Source organism: Sarcophilus harrisii, chromosome 2, assembly GCF_902635505.1.
Source record: "Sarcophilus harrisii chromosome 2, mSarHar1.11, whole genome shotgun sequence".
Lineage (NCBI taxonomy): Eukaryota > Metazoa > Chordata > Mammalia > Dasyuromorphia > Dasyuridae > Sarcophilus > Sarcophilus harrisii.
The window spans coordinates 4,853,104-4,867,094 of record NC_045427.1 but is presented as its reverse complement, the minus strand read 5'-3'; the positions used below and the strand labels follow the sequence as shown (position 1 = coordinate 4,867,094).

At 41.3% G+C, this 13,991-nt stretch overlaps 1 long non-coding RNA gene across 1 annotated transcript in view; it reads left to right on the top strand.

Annotated features, from left to right (window-relative positions):
- Window positions 1–424: 424 nt before the first annotated feature.
- LOC116421216 overlaps window positions 425–13,991 on the top strand; it is a 36,804-nt gene continuing 23,237 nt past the window's right edge. The window contains exon 1 of the long non-coding RNA XR_004231510.1: window positions 425–583. This is a non-coding gene — a long non-coding RNA (uncharacterized LOC116421216). The remainder of the gene's footprint in view (window positions 584–13,991) is intronic.

Sequence of the window (13,991 nt, the reverse complement as noted above, 5' to 3'; positions counted from 1 at the left end):
TGGTCCAGGTCAGAAGCAGGGTCTCCTGAATTGCTCCTTGAGGGCATGGGTCATCTCCCTTTTGTCTTTGCCTCCAATACAGCCTCCAGTTCAGAGCTGGAGCCTAACGAATGTTCCGTGATTCACTGATTTATAGATATAGATTCCCAGGCACCCAGGGGAGAGAGGCACCTATAGGGACTGACGAGGGACTCGTGGAGACTCACCGATTCATTCCTAGGAGTCTGATTGCCCCAGGTATATAAGTATATGTGATGTTCAGAATCATCTTATTTCCTCTCCCTGTGTCTCTTTTTTCACCAGTCTCCAAGCAAAACATCCAGGAGTCACCTGCAGAGGAGACCAACGACTGTGAGGGAGAGGCCCCTTCCCCCAATGCAGCACAGACAGTCTTCCTTCAGGCTTCACTTGGTACAGAATTCTCTCATCAATGGTTTCCATGGTGACAAGTAGAGGGAGTGATGGAGGGCGATGCAGTGAGACCAGTTCCAGAGGCTGGATCATCTTCCATATTCATCAGTTCACATAAGCAAGACTGGAAGCGGGAGGGCGAAAGCAAGTGGTTTGATGGTTACTGGAAAATGTGAGTCCTAAGAACAGCCCTGCCCTTTGTTATCGGAAGTTATTAACCAGAATGCTAATAGTTATGGTGCTAATTGTAACAAGAGGAGGGATGTCAAGAGCAGTCCTGCTTTCTCTCCTAATCCTAAAGCAACTCAGGACCTACAAAACACTAGGGAATAATCCATTGAATTATCCCCATTGTGAGGATCAAATGAGTTAACCCGGTGCCTGGCACATAGTAGGTGTTAATTCTTTTCTCCTCATTATTCTCCCCTACTCAATAAATCCCAGTGGCTCCCTACTGCCTTTGTGAAAATATCTGCTCTGTTTGACTTTGTTTCACAACCTGATCCTGAATTCTCTTTCTTGCCTCACAACATAATATTCTCTTTCCCACAATCTTCCTGTGTCTCACACGGAGTTCTCCATCTTTGCTCTGCCTGGGGTGCCTCCCCCCTCACTCCTATGGACTCCTTCTCTTCCTTCAAGATTCAGTTCATGCAGTTACATTGCAATACAATCACAGCTTCCAATTTAGGAACTCTGGCCCTGTTCCCAACTTCTTGGGCCTCCTTCACTAAAGCCTTAACTTGGTTTGGAAATAACTGTATGGACATGTATACATATATTATATTTAACATATATTTTAACATTTTTAACATGTATTAGACTACCTACCATCTGGGGAAGGGGGAAGGGAGAAGGTGGGGAAAATTTGGAACAGATGTTTTGCAAGGGTCAATGCTGAAAAATTACCCATGCATAGGTTTTGTATATAAAAAAGCTGTAATAACTTGGTTTGGAATATATTTTGACGTGTATATATGTATGGTATGTGTGTGTACATGTGTATGTGTATATATATATATATATATATGGTATATGTATACATGTGTATATGTATATGTGTGTGTATGTATATATATATATATATGGTATATGTGTGTATATATATATATATACCCCTGATGTCTCTCTTACGAGGGAGGATACAAGCTCCTGGCCAACAGGAATTGTTTTGTTCTTGGCCATTGTAATCTTCCAACTAAGCTCAATGTTTAACAGATGTTTCTTGACAGATTGGTAGCTTTCTCTTGTATTTTCTCCTTTGAGTTTCACAGTAGCCCTGTGAGATGTGACAGGCAAGTCACCCCAAGATTTAGACCCACAGAGGACTTTTGAGGCCATCTCGTTCAGCCCACATAGGTTGCAGATCAGCAAATTGAGGCTCAACAATGGGAAAGAAATGGAGCAAGATCAGCCAGGAATGAGCAGGAGCAAATTGAAGGTTCAAGTCTGGGTTTTTGGCCTCAGGAGCAGGAATCCATTTTCCCACCGTGCTCAGATAATCTCTCTATTCCCATTTGGAATTTTTAAATGAGACAAAGTCTGATAGAGAAGCCTGACCTCCCCTTCAATAACAACTCTTCTTGCCGCAGCACTGTTCTTTGGGAAATTGGACCAACTTCCCCATGTTTGTTCCTACGTCCTCCTCTCTCCTCCTCCTTGTACCCTTAGCCCTTTACCCGCCACAGCCCATTCAGCTTTTGCCATCTGGCCATCAAGGCCATCTCTCTCCATTTAGGGAGGGGAGAACGAAGGCTCAGAGGGAAATAATGTGTCCAAAGTCCAGGGTCTCAGAACCAAGGATGGCAACACTACTGCTAGCCAAGGAGACAGGATTCGAACACAGAGCTCAGTCATTAACTCAAAGCTGTGTCTGTAGCAGCTGCTGCCATTCAAGGCAGAGAAAAAGTGAAGAGGAGACATAAAAGAGAAACTAATTTGGTTTGGCCCAAATCAAACATGCGCATGTCCAGGTGTTCACAGTAATTATAGATTATATAATGTTTACTGCTATGATAATTTGTCATTAATATAATACAACTTACCAGAGACATCTCATGTAATGGGGAGGGCAATCAAGTGGGAGTGAGGAGACCTGGGTTCCATCCGACACCGTGGCTTCAAGGGAATCACCTGCAGCTTCTAGACTCATTTCCTCATCCAAAGAATGGGAGAGGGGAGGCAAAATGTCCTCGGAGATGGATACTTCCGACTGCTTGTCTCAGTGCAAAACAAAACAAAGCAAAAACCTAAAAAGAGACGCCATGTGGAGGTAGCACTTTCTCACTGTCTCCCCAGGGAGATGCCAGGAACATGCTGAGATTCAGACCTCTCTGATTCAAGGCAGAATGAAGCATCCTGCCACAATCTAAGGCTCTCCATTAGTGGAGAGAGGAGTACGGCGAGGGCTATGTGAGTTAGAATGCGTGTGATTGTGTGTTTGTGTAATTGTGTGTGTGTATGTGTGTGTGTGTGTATGAATGTCTCTGTGTGTGAATGTGAGAGTGTCTCTGTGTGTGTGAGTGTGTGTGTATGTGTGTGTGTGAATATGTGTGTGTATGTAAATGTGTGTCTGTGAGTGTGGTTGTGTGTGTATATGTGTCTCTGTGTGTGTGTCTGTGTATATGTAAGTGTGTGTCTGTGAGTGTGTGGTGGTGTGTGTGTGAGTGTGCGTGTGTGTGTGTGAGAGAGTGTGTGTGTATGGGGCTACAGCAGAGGGAAAGTTGCAAGTGCCTCCCCTTCTCTTTTTGTCAATAAATCAATCCCATTTTTAATTTCAGGCCCCCATGCCTGAAAGCCTCTTCTGTTGCCTGAAGGGCCCAGTGAAATACTTTACATTGACATATGGGCTACAGGTTGGAAGGGGAATATGGCGGGGGCAGGGGGGAGCATCTCCTCCCACACACAATACACAAACACATTACTACTGATTAAAAGGAAAAGGACAAAATAAATTTTTAAAAAATGAAAATCCTCTTGCATGTGACAGAATTCTTAGGCTCCTTAGACTCCTTTTGAACCCAGGACTTCATTTGTCAAATGCCCCAATCTCCACAGCAACACTGGGCAGCCCTAAACTTCCCATTTACAAAGAAGAAAACCATAGGTCAAAGGGAGTGAGGGGGCTCATGAGTTTGTGCACTTTGTTACCAGAAGAGCTAAAAGTACAGCTCAGGTGACCCGGTGCCAGTCCCGTTATCTGCCATTGTGTTTCTAAGGATCTGATGTCAAAGATTCCAGGGAAATATCAGAACTGAATCTTGCCTGGATTCCCTGTCTGCACCAATGCTACAGAAAGAAACAAGTCCTCGGGCCTCAGTTTCCTAATCTGTAGAATGGGGGTTAGGGTAGAGAGCCTTGGCTAGGGAACAGTCTCTTCCAGCTCTCCATCTCAGAAGCTGAGCTCACTAGCCTAGGTTGATGGCCAAAGAAAGTGGAAACTGAGTGGACACCCATCAGTTGGAGAATGACAAATAAGTTATGGGATATGAATGTTATGGAATATTATTGTTCTGTAAGAAACAACCAACAGGAGGATTTCTAAGACCTGGAGAGACTTCCAGGAACTGATGCTGAGTGAAATGAGCAGAATCGGGAAATTATCGTACGTGATCTTCCTTCCATTCAGTGAGCCTTGAGTGGCTCCCTATCGGCTCTAGAGGGGTTCTCTGTCACCTAAGCTAGGATCAAATAGATAATCTTCTATTTGGCTTCCAAAGCCTTCTCTTCCCCATTATAATACCCTTATACCTTCTGTCTGTGCATTTTGTACTTCAGTGACACTGACCTCCTGGTTGTGTGGGGTGAACTTTCAGTCGATAAATCAATATATCTCTATCTATATCTATACTATTACTTAGCCATCTATCCATGTCCCTCTCATTTCATTCATAAGAAGATGAGGTTTTGAATCAACCCAGTTACAGCCTGACATATCCTGAGTGGAAAAGAAAGCTTCTAAAAGCAATTTCTCATATTTAAGATTGAGATGAAGGATTGTGGGAAGGGTGATGTCATAATGGGGGAGAATTAAAGCAATCTCTAAAGGTGTGAAAGATCCTTTCTGAGGTTAAAAGTATTCACTGGTTGATAATATATTGAAGAGAAAGACAGAGAAAAAGAGAACACCATTTGAACACTCAGCATGAACCAGTCCCTGTGCTAAAAAGAGATGGGGAATCTCCTCAAAGAGTTTATATTCTAACGGAGAGAGAAAGCACCTCCAAGAGAGCTGAAAAGTGGGAATGGGACAGAGTTTGAAGGTCTGGAGCCCAAAAGCAAAGTAAAACAAAATGATTGGAGATGAACTGAGAACTTCCCCAAATGAAGGCTCTGGGCAGGAGCTTGCCCATCGAAAGGGACCCTGGGAGGAAGGCACTATTGGGTAAGAAGGCAGCAAGGACAGAGACCAAAAGCACAGAAAATCTAAAGCAGAAGCAAAAGAGAAGAGCAACTTCAAAGAGAAAGCCATGCCATCTAAATCCCTCCTCATGGAGATGGATCAGGGAGACGCTGAGCTATGGCCCAGGCCGTGAAGAGCAGAAATGGAAGAGCTCAGCTTCCAACCTGGCCTGTATGTTCAGACCACTGAGCTCCCCATTACATCTTCAGATGTATTCAAACCAAGGAGAAATGCTGTATATTTTAATCAACAAGGCTGAGAAAGGGGCAGAATGTCACAGTGGACTTTTCTAACCAGTGAAGATTCCAGGAGAATGGGAGGTCTTCTACCAGGGATACTGCTGGAAAAACACTCACTTTGGATAATGCATTTCCCCAGAGCACTGGCCTTTTGTCATGGGTTCATGGATTTAGAGCTAGAAGATTGAACAGATTTTAGAGTTTCAAAGCCATAAAGCCAATCCTCTCTGTTGCTGTTATCATTTCATTTGTGTCTTACTTCTTGTAACCCCATTTTGGGTTTTCTTGGCAAAGATATGGGAGGGGTTTGTCATTCCCTTCTCCAGTTCATTGGACAAATGAGGAACATGAAGAAAACAGGATGAAGATACTTGCCCCAGGTCACCCAGCTAGGAAGTGTCTAAGGGCAGATTTGAACTCAGGGAGAGCAGTCTCTGTGATTGCAGGCCCGGAGCTCTGTGAACTATGGCACTGTATAGCCGCCTCTCATGCTACCCATGAAGAGACTGAGGAGGCCAAAGGCTGAGTGACAAGACCAGACTCCTATAACTTGTCAGCGTCTTCACCAGGATTTGAATTAATCCAGGTTCAGTTCATGTCATTATTGAGTAGCAGAGACAGTCAAAGGTAAAAGATGACAAACTCTTTGGAAAGATGTGAGTTGGATTTGGGGAGAAAAGGGCAGGGAAGGAGAAAGACAGGGTGGCTGGGAGAGAGGAAGGGCAAGATGGTCTCTCCCCCGGTGGGGGAGAGAAGGGCAGGATGTTGGTGGGGATAAGAGCAGGATGGCCCAGGTGAGGAGAGAGCAGAGTGATGGAGTAAGGGGAGAAGGGCAGTATGGCTGAGGGGTGGATGGTAATGGAACAAAGTGAGAAGGGCAAGATGGCCCACGTGATATGGTGAAAAGAACATAGAATTTGCAACCCAAAGTGCAAGCTACCATCTTAACTTTGAACTTTCTGCCATGGTCACGTCTCTTCCTTCTCTTGTCTTTGAGCTCTTTATTTTTTAAAATAAGTTGGATTCAGTAATTTCTGTGTACCCTTCCACACCTAAATTGGACCATGGTTCCCTTGGGCTGCAGACTTGGATGGATGCTGCAAAGTCCAATTCATACTCACAGATGCAGAAGTGATCGCACCTTAAAGGGTACCTGACTCCATTTGTACCCCCAGATAACATCCAGGTGCCGGGTAGCGTGCTATAACAGAATGTTGCTTGGAGAATCAAGGAAATCTCAGTTCAAATCTCTTCTCTGGCACTTGCTGAACTTTGCAAAGTCAAGCAAGTTTTGGGGCCATATCTGAGCCTCCATATCACTCTCACAGGATGGGGAGAGATCCTACATTACAGGTAAAGTTTCTATATGAGCAGCAGTGATAGCCAGTATTATCTCTGATTTCTCTGTTCGGTTTATTTGTCATTAATCCTTCCCCTTCTGAAATCACCAGAACTCTTTTCTATCCATTTGTTCTCCTTTCCAGAAATCAGATTTCAGGGCAGGACCTCATTTGCTTTTGTGGCCTACCATGGAAATCTAAGCTATTTACTGAGATATCAATAAACCAGGTCCAAGTACTGCACACACCCCATGGCTTGTTCTCCAAAGACAGAGGCTCACTTTGCTCTTGTTGCTTAAAGCACAATTTCTATTTAATCCCTAGTTTATCACCTGCTGCTTTAGACACTGATTGATAAACATGTGGTGATGCAGGAATATATTTAAAAAATATATTTGCTCGACTCACTGAAGCAATCTGTAAAAACAATTCCAGTTGCAAACTGCTCATAGAAATAGCTTTTACTGCAGGGTTATAAAATCGATATAAATTTGTCTTTGGTTTCTAGTAGAATTTAACTGCTAGCCTATGCTTTGGGCTTGAAAATTTCCTTCCATTTGCTTCCATCCCCCATCCCTTCACTTCTCATTCTCCTTTTATCCCTTTCTCCTTTATTCCCATATAAAAAGGCAACCTTTAAGTGCAACCCTTTTGTGTATGTGTGGGGTTTGCAGCCATTTTCTCCATTGGAGGTTTCAATTCCAAGATATATGAAAAAGCATTCATTTGAAAAAATCTTCTAAGGGTATCAACAGGTATTGCTCAGAGTAAAAATACCAGGTTCTCTAGCTTCTGACAGAGGCAATGGACTCTAACTGCAGAATGAGACTAATATTCAGGGAGATGGGGATGTGTGGCCAGTGATGGAATTGATTTTACTTGACAATGCTTATTTGTCACAAAGGTTTTTTTTTTTCTTTCCCCAAATCAGTTTGATGGGAGAGGAAGAGAAAAGAGAGGGAAAATATATTTCAAGTAACATTTACAAGTAAAATGTATTTTTTAAAAAGGAAAAAAACCCTGGGGCTTTTAAACATTTGGGAGATACCAGCTAGTTCCATGACCGTAAAGAGTCCCCTTCTGCTAAGAGACTGTTCTGTGATGATCATTGAGCAGCGCTTGCATTAATTCTCCAATATTTTAAGAAATGTGGGTAAACTGACTTCTAGATTCCAGGAAACATGTCACATGTTAGGAATAAAAAGTGAAATATTGACCATTCCCTGCCATCCAGAAGTTTACATCCTATTGTACTTTAATATAATGTACGTTATACTATAATGTAAACCTGTATTTTAACATAATGCTACTTAGTTTGAAGGAAAGGGTGCTTCTGGGGATAATAGTACATTATCCTGGGCAACAACCTCCCTAGGAATTAAGGTTGTACAGAGCACCAGAAATAATGGGGCTGCCCCATCTCCTCCCCATGCAAACTCCAGTTTACTGGAAACCTTTGCAGTGTGCCAGGTGTGAACGGCCTGTCATAAAGGATGTGCTACTAGGAAGGAGAGAAGGAAATTCACAGAGAGCTGGGAAGCTCCTACAAAAAAGAGGCAATCTCTTTCATTGCCAGGCAACGGCCGGCTGCTGACTTCCTCCCAGCTGAACCTCCCATCCAAGAAGCTGCATTTACACACTTGAGTGATTCACAGGGCGGAAGCTGAGATGCCACATTTTGGAGTCCCTGAGGTCCTGGGTTGGGCCATTCAGCGGTAGACACCTCTTTATTCCCTTCAGTCCCTGCAGCATGCTCTTAAGGCAGCTCTGGGAACACAGAGAGCACAGACCTGCAAATCTGTTTTCTGCATGTTCTACTAACTTAGCCAGCTGATGAGCTGACTCCTCTCCTGGCATGGGAAGCAGCTAGGAGGGCTCAAAACCTGTGCTCCAGAGATGCTTGAGTGGTTGTGCTCTTGGGAGTAGATGACAGCATATTAACTTGGTAATTTCTATTGCATTATATTTCCTTCAAAACCCATCCAACAACTGGAAACTTCTTGGACACCCATCAGTTGGTGAATTCTTCAATAAGTTATGGTATATAAATATAATGGGATGATATTGTTATGAAAGAAACAATCAGCAGGATGATTCTGAGAGGCCTGGAGAGGCTTACAGGGACTGAGCTAAGTGAAGTTGGATAGAACCAGGAGATCATTGTACAAAACAAGAAGATTATGTGATGATCGACTGTTATGGACTTGGCTCTTTTCAACAATGTGGTGATTCAGGTCAATTCCAATAGACTTTTTTTTTTTTTCCAATAGACTTTTGATGGAGAGGGCCATTCACATCCAGAAAGATTCTGTGGGAACTGAATGTGGATCAAACGTGATATTTTCATCTTTTTTTCTGTTGTTTGTTTGCTTGCTTGCTTTTCTTTCTCATTTCCCCCTTTTTGATCTGATTTTTCTTGTGCACATGATAAATGTGAAAAATATCTTTGGGAGGATTACACATGTTTAATTTATATTGGATCAATCTGATAGTCTAAGTAAAATGGATGAATACTTACAAAAATATAGATTGTCCAGATTAACAGAGGAGAAAATAAATTACTTAAATAGTCCCAAAAAGACTAGAAAAATAAATTGAACAAGCTATTAATCAACTCCCTAAGAAAAAAAATCTCCAGTGCCAGATGCATTTACATGTGAATTCTACCAAACATTTAAAGAACAATTAATTTCAATACTATGCAAATTATTTGGAAAAAAAGTGAAAAAAGGACTCCTACCAAATTCCTTTTAGAGAGGGAGAAAACTTTGGAACCCAATGTTTCGTAAGGATGGATGTTGAAAACTATTTTTGCATGTATTTTAAAAAGTAAAAGCTATTATTAAAATAAAATAAAATAAAAATACAAAATCCATCTATATTCTTCCTTTCCCAGTCATTGTTGAGAGTACCTCCAAGTTGTCTGTCACCTGGTTTGCTAGCTTAGTTCCTTCCTTTTTTCAAGATTGAGCTCAAACAGCACCTTCTTCAAAGCTTTCCTCACATATTTCCTCCTTCATTAGAATATAAGCTAGGAAGACTTCTGCTTTCTTTTTTTAATTTTTTTTTATTCCGGGGGCTAGGTCCTCATCAAAGAAAGGAAATAAAACACTTTCTGTACTTTGATTGGTGACAATAGACCTGTCTCATCTCAAGGCCGAATTTTCCTCCTTTATAAAATAAAGGGGCAGATGAAATGGCCTGCCACTCCAGCCAGTATCATCTAAGAATAATTGCCTTTTTCACTCCACACATGCCCTATTCCAGAGTCAATGGAGCAAAGCCAACCAACCAGATCCATTAATTGACTCCAAAAGAAACTGTTGTAACTTATTGCTTCATTTCCTTAGACTTCTGGAGGGGAAATTAATTATACAGAAAATTTCCATTCCCCCCAGACCCAAGGACCCTCCCTCAGCCATTACAGAAATGAAATATTGGGTGGAACCCTCATCTAGGATGGCTGAATTTCTCTGATGTCTTTAGTGCTCATCCTGTTTTAATTACATTCAGGAGTACTGCAGGCTGAATAAGGCTCAGGGAATGGTAAAATACTTATCCTAGAACCCAGGAATCAAAGATTAAACGCCATTTCTTTCATTGTGATCCTAACGCTCTCTTTTTTCTAGCTTTCCATCACCACTGCACTATCATCACCTCCCTGACCCTTCCCTCAAAGTCATGAGCCTATGACTGACCAGTTCCACCATACACCCTTCCACTGGGCTCCTTTGGCCCTTATTTCTAGTCAGTCTTTTCCAAACTTCAGTCTGGGATCACATTCGCCCCCTCATGTATATTTGCCATTCATTATGGACTTAAAGATATTGAGTTGGAAAGGACCTTAGAGGCTACCTAGTCTGACCCTCATTTTACACCTGAAAAAACAGCCTAGAGAGTTTACATGGCTTTTCCAAAGTTACCCAGGTAAGCATGAAAGGCAGGAATTGAACCCAGGGCTTCTGGCACAGATTTGGTTCTCTTTCCCCAAACGGCGCTAGAAAATGTCTCCAAACCATTGTGCCTGAGAACAGAACAAGTATACAGTACATAACCTCAACTGCAACCTCATTGCTACACAGCAGTGTTCTTCTTTGATTGCTTCTCTATCGCAGTCTTCACGGTGACCAATAGTATTATGTGCTTTCTCCATTCTCTTAAACCTCAAAGCAGGTTTTTAAAACCACCTCCTTCAGAAGAAGTCCCAGTCTAGATGAGAAAAATGAAGCCATATATTACAGGCTTTCTCTTTTCCTGCACTCCTCAAAAGCCCCCTTCTTCATATCTTTCCTGTGTCTCATCCTTCTCTTATGTCCTCAAATGAGGATGATGAAAGTTTTCTACTTGTGCTCTGACCCCCTACTTTCTCATCTCCTCAGGAAGCTCAACCTCTCTTCATTCCCTCTCTTTTTCTTAGCTTCTCTGTTTTCACATCCACTGATCCCTTCTTGGCTACCTTAAAACTTGTTCAGGTCTCCCTCATCCCAAATCAAAATAAAGCGCAATTTTTTAAAGCCGTCACTTTTCCCTTGAGGAATCGTCATGCATCTCTTTTGTCTTTCACAGTCAAACTTCTAGAATAAGCTGTCTGTATTCTATACCTCCATCCTTCATCTCCTACTCAGTTTGCTATCAAAACCTTGTAATTTGGAATCTGATACCAGTCGCTTGAAACTGCTCTCTTGGAGATTACTAGTGATTTTGTAACTCACCAATCCAATGGTCTTATCATTTTATTCCTTGTTGATCTCATCTTACTGCAACTTTGGACACAGAAACCGCTTCTTTCTCCTCAAGATTTACCATAACATTGCCAGAGGTAGCTCAATATATGGGAGGGTCTGAAAGAAAATATGTGAAGAGAAATATTAGGCTACCTACAGACCAAAGGTTTACAGAACTCATTTTTGTACGCCTCTGAAACCTGGATGATCTACCAATGCCTTGCCAGGAAACTGAATTGCTTCCCTTTGAGTTTTTAGGAAGAGTTTGAAGATCACTTGGCAGAGAAGATCACTCTGTGGCAGAGAGTGCAACTCGAATGTGTGTGCCCATATTGCTTGAATGCCAAATGTTCATTTACCTAAACGACTTTTCTCTTTTTTTTTCTTTTTTATTAAAGCTTTTTTTAATTTACAAAGCTGCATAGGTAATTTTTTCCAGCATTGACCCTTGCATAACCTTTTGTTCCAAATTTTCTCCTCCTTCCCCTAAATGACTTTTCCATGAAGAACTCATATAATACAGGCACTCACGTGGTGCACAGAAGAAACAATGCAAGGACAATCTCAAGGTATCGCTGAAGAACTTTGGTATTGATAATAAGACACAGGAAATGCTGGGACAGGTTTATCCAGTATGGAATGCCCACATCAAAGAAGGCTCTGTGCTGTGGGGATAATAAAAGGAGGTGCACGTAGCAGCAACACTGGCCAAACTGAGACTCGATCATGCAAATTTGTAGAGAAACTGAACATCAAAGTTGAATGACTTCTCCCGGGCCTATTAATCTGGTCATGGATAGCAAAAGAGACAATAGAAGGTGACTGTAACCAGGATTGAAATAAGAAGGCGGGATGTCAAAGGAGCCACAGTGTAAAACTGAACTAGTTAAAGAGGGGGAAAATTAGGCTAGAACAGCACTGAGACACAAAAACTTCAGGAGAGAAGGAGTGCCTTGAGGTAGTGAGAAGGGCAAAGAAGGGGTTTAGAGGGAGTGAAGCACAGGGAGAACTAGAAGAGAAATTTATGGTCAAATAGAGGAATTTCAAAATTATGGAAATTGTGTATGACTGAGGGAGAGGTAATGAAAAAGGAACGTGTGAATGAAACAAAAAGTTTTAAAAGCACTTACCAGGAATTTATTATGTGAATATTTAGAATGGTTTAGCTCCTTCCTCTTACCCTATCATTCAACTACTCTCCAAACCCAGAAAACGTATCACACTGAAACTTGATGTGGAAACTCAAGGAAAAAATCCCAATGCGATATTTTTACAATCCATGTTGGAATAAGGAGACCTTAGAAGTCTTTGGACACTAGAGATGGGTCTAGCCAAGAGAGCTCCTGGTGGAGCCTTCCAGAAGAGAGAGAGAACTAGGGTCTGGGATGGTGTACTGGGGCATGAAGTGTCCCCAATCCAGGATGGAAGGGTTTGATTCTGTGCAGGCAGCAAGGTACCAATTGTTAACTCTTTCAGAAATGGATTACAGGTGCTATGTTCACTGAGAAGAGGCTTTGTGGTGATCCAGGGTGGACCTAAGGACTTTGCATTGGCAAGAAGCAAGAACAGAAATGATTTATAGCAGGGTGGCTCTGACCCCTTAGTGGTATATCAGATCCAGCCCTTAATCTTGAATCTTCACTGCAATAACCTGGGCAGGGCCTATGGTTCTATTTTGTGAAACTGCAAAACCTTCTAACTATTGGGATCTAGCAAAAGTCTCCTGAAGCTCCAATAAGGGCCAAGACCATAGTAGTACTGCTGAGACCCAAAATCAGGTTAGTCATTTATAAAGCTCAGACTTGAAGGTCAGCTTTCAAACTTGGTACAGGGTCAGACAGTTGCGGTGCATTAGATTACCAGTCTGAGATGCCTCTGAAATCTCTGAAGAAAAAAAACAGACAGATCCAAAGGACTATGAAATGGGACCAAGAACAACTCAAATATTACCTCAAGAATTATTCAGAACAAAACTCACATTCAGTAAGTAAGATCGGATTAATAAGCAAACAAAAATAGTTTCAACATAAAAAGCTATTATGGTGAAAGATATGTCAAAAATATAAAATCAGAAGAGAATTACTCCTAAGCATATTTGAGCAAAGCCCCCCAAAAAAAGAGAAAGAAAGAAAAAAAATGGGCACTAGCTCAACTAGAATTCTTAGAAAAAATAAAGCAAGAGGTTTGGGTATTTTCTTTTAATTGTCAAAATGATTTATGAAATAAAATAAGAGTATTAGAGGGAAGAACTGGAAACAAAATCAGAGCGATGGAAGAAAAAAAGAAAGAGAATTAAAAGCTTAAAACATAAGGCACAAAATCTTACCAAAGCAACAGACTCCTTGAAAATTAGAATGGACTAAAGAGAAGTAAATGATTCCATGAGACAGTAAGAAATATGAAAATAAAATCAAATGATGAAAGCAAATTAGAAGTATAAATTAGCTTGTATCAAAAAGAGATCAAAGATGTGCAAAGCAACTCAAGGAGAGATATTTAAGAATCATTGCAGTACCTAAAAGTTTTGACCAAAAAAGGAGCATTTAGACATGTTACTTCAAAAAAAAAAAGCCATAAAAGAAAACTGTCCCAATTTCTTAGAACCAGAGAGCAAAGTAGAAATAAAAAGAATTCATCATTCACTTCTTAAAAGAAACCCTAGAATAAGAACTTTTGAGGACATTATAACCAAGATCTAGAACTGGGTCAAAGAAAAAAAATGCTGCAATCATCCAGAGAGAAAGAATTCAAGGAACCAAAGAGCCACAATCAATATCATAGATTTGGTGGTTCTTGCTACAAAGAAGCAGAAAGCTTAGGATATTACATTCCAAGATTTAAAAAAGCTTACAACCGAGAATAAGCTATCCAACAG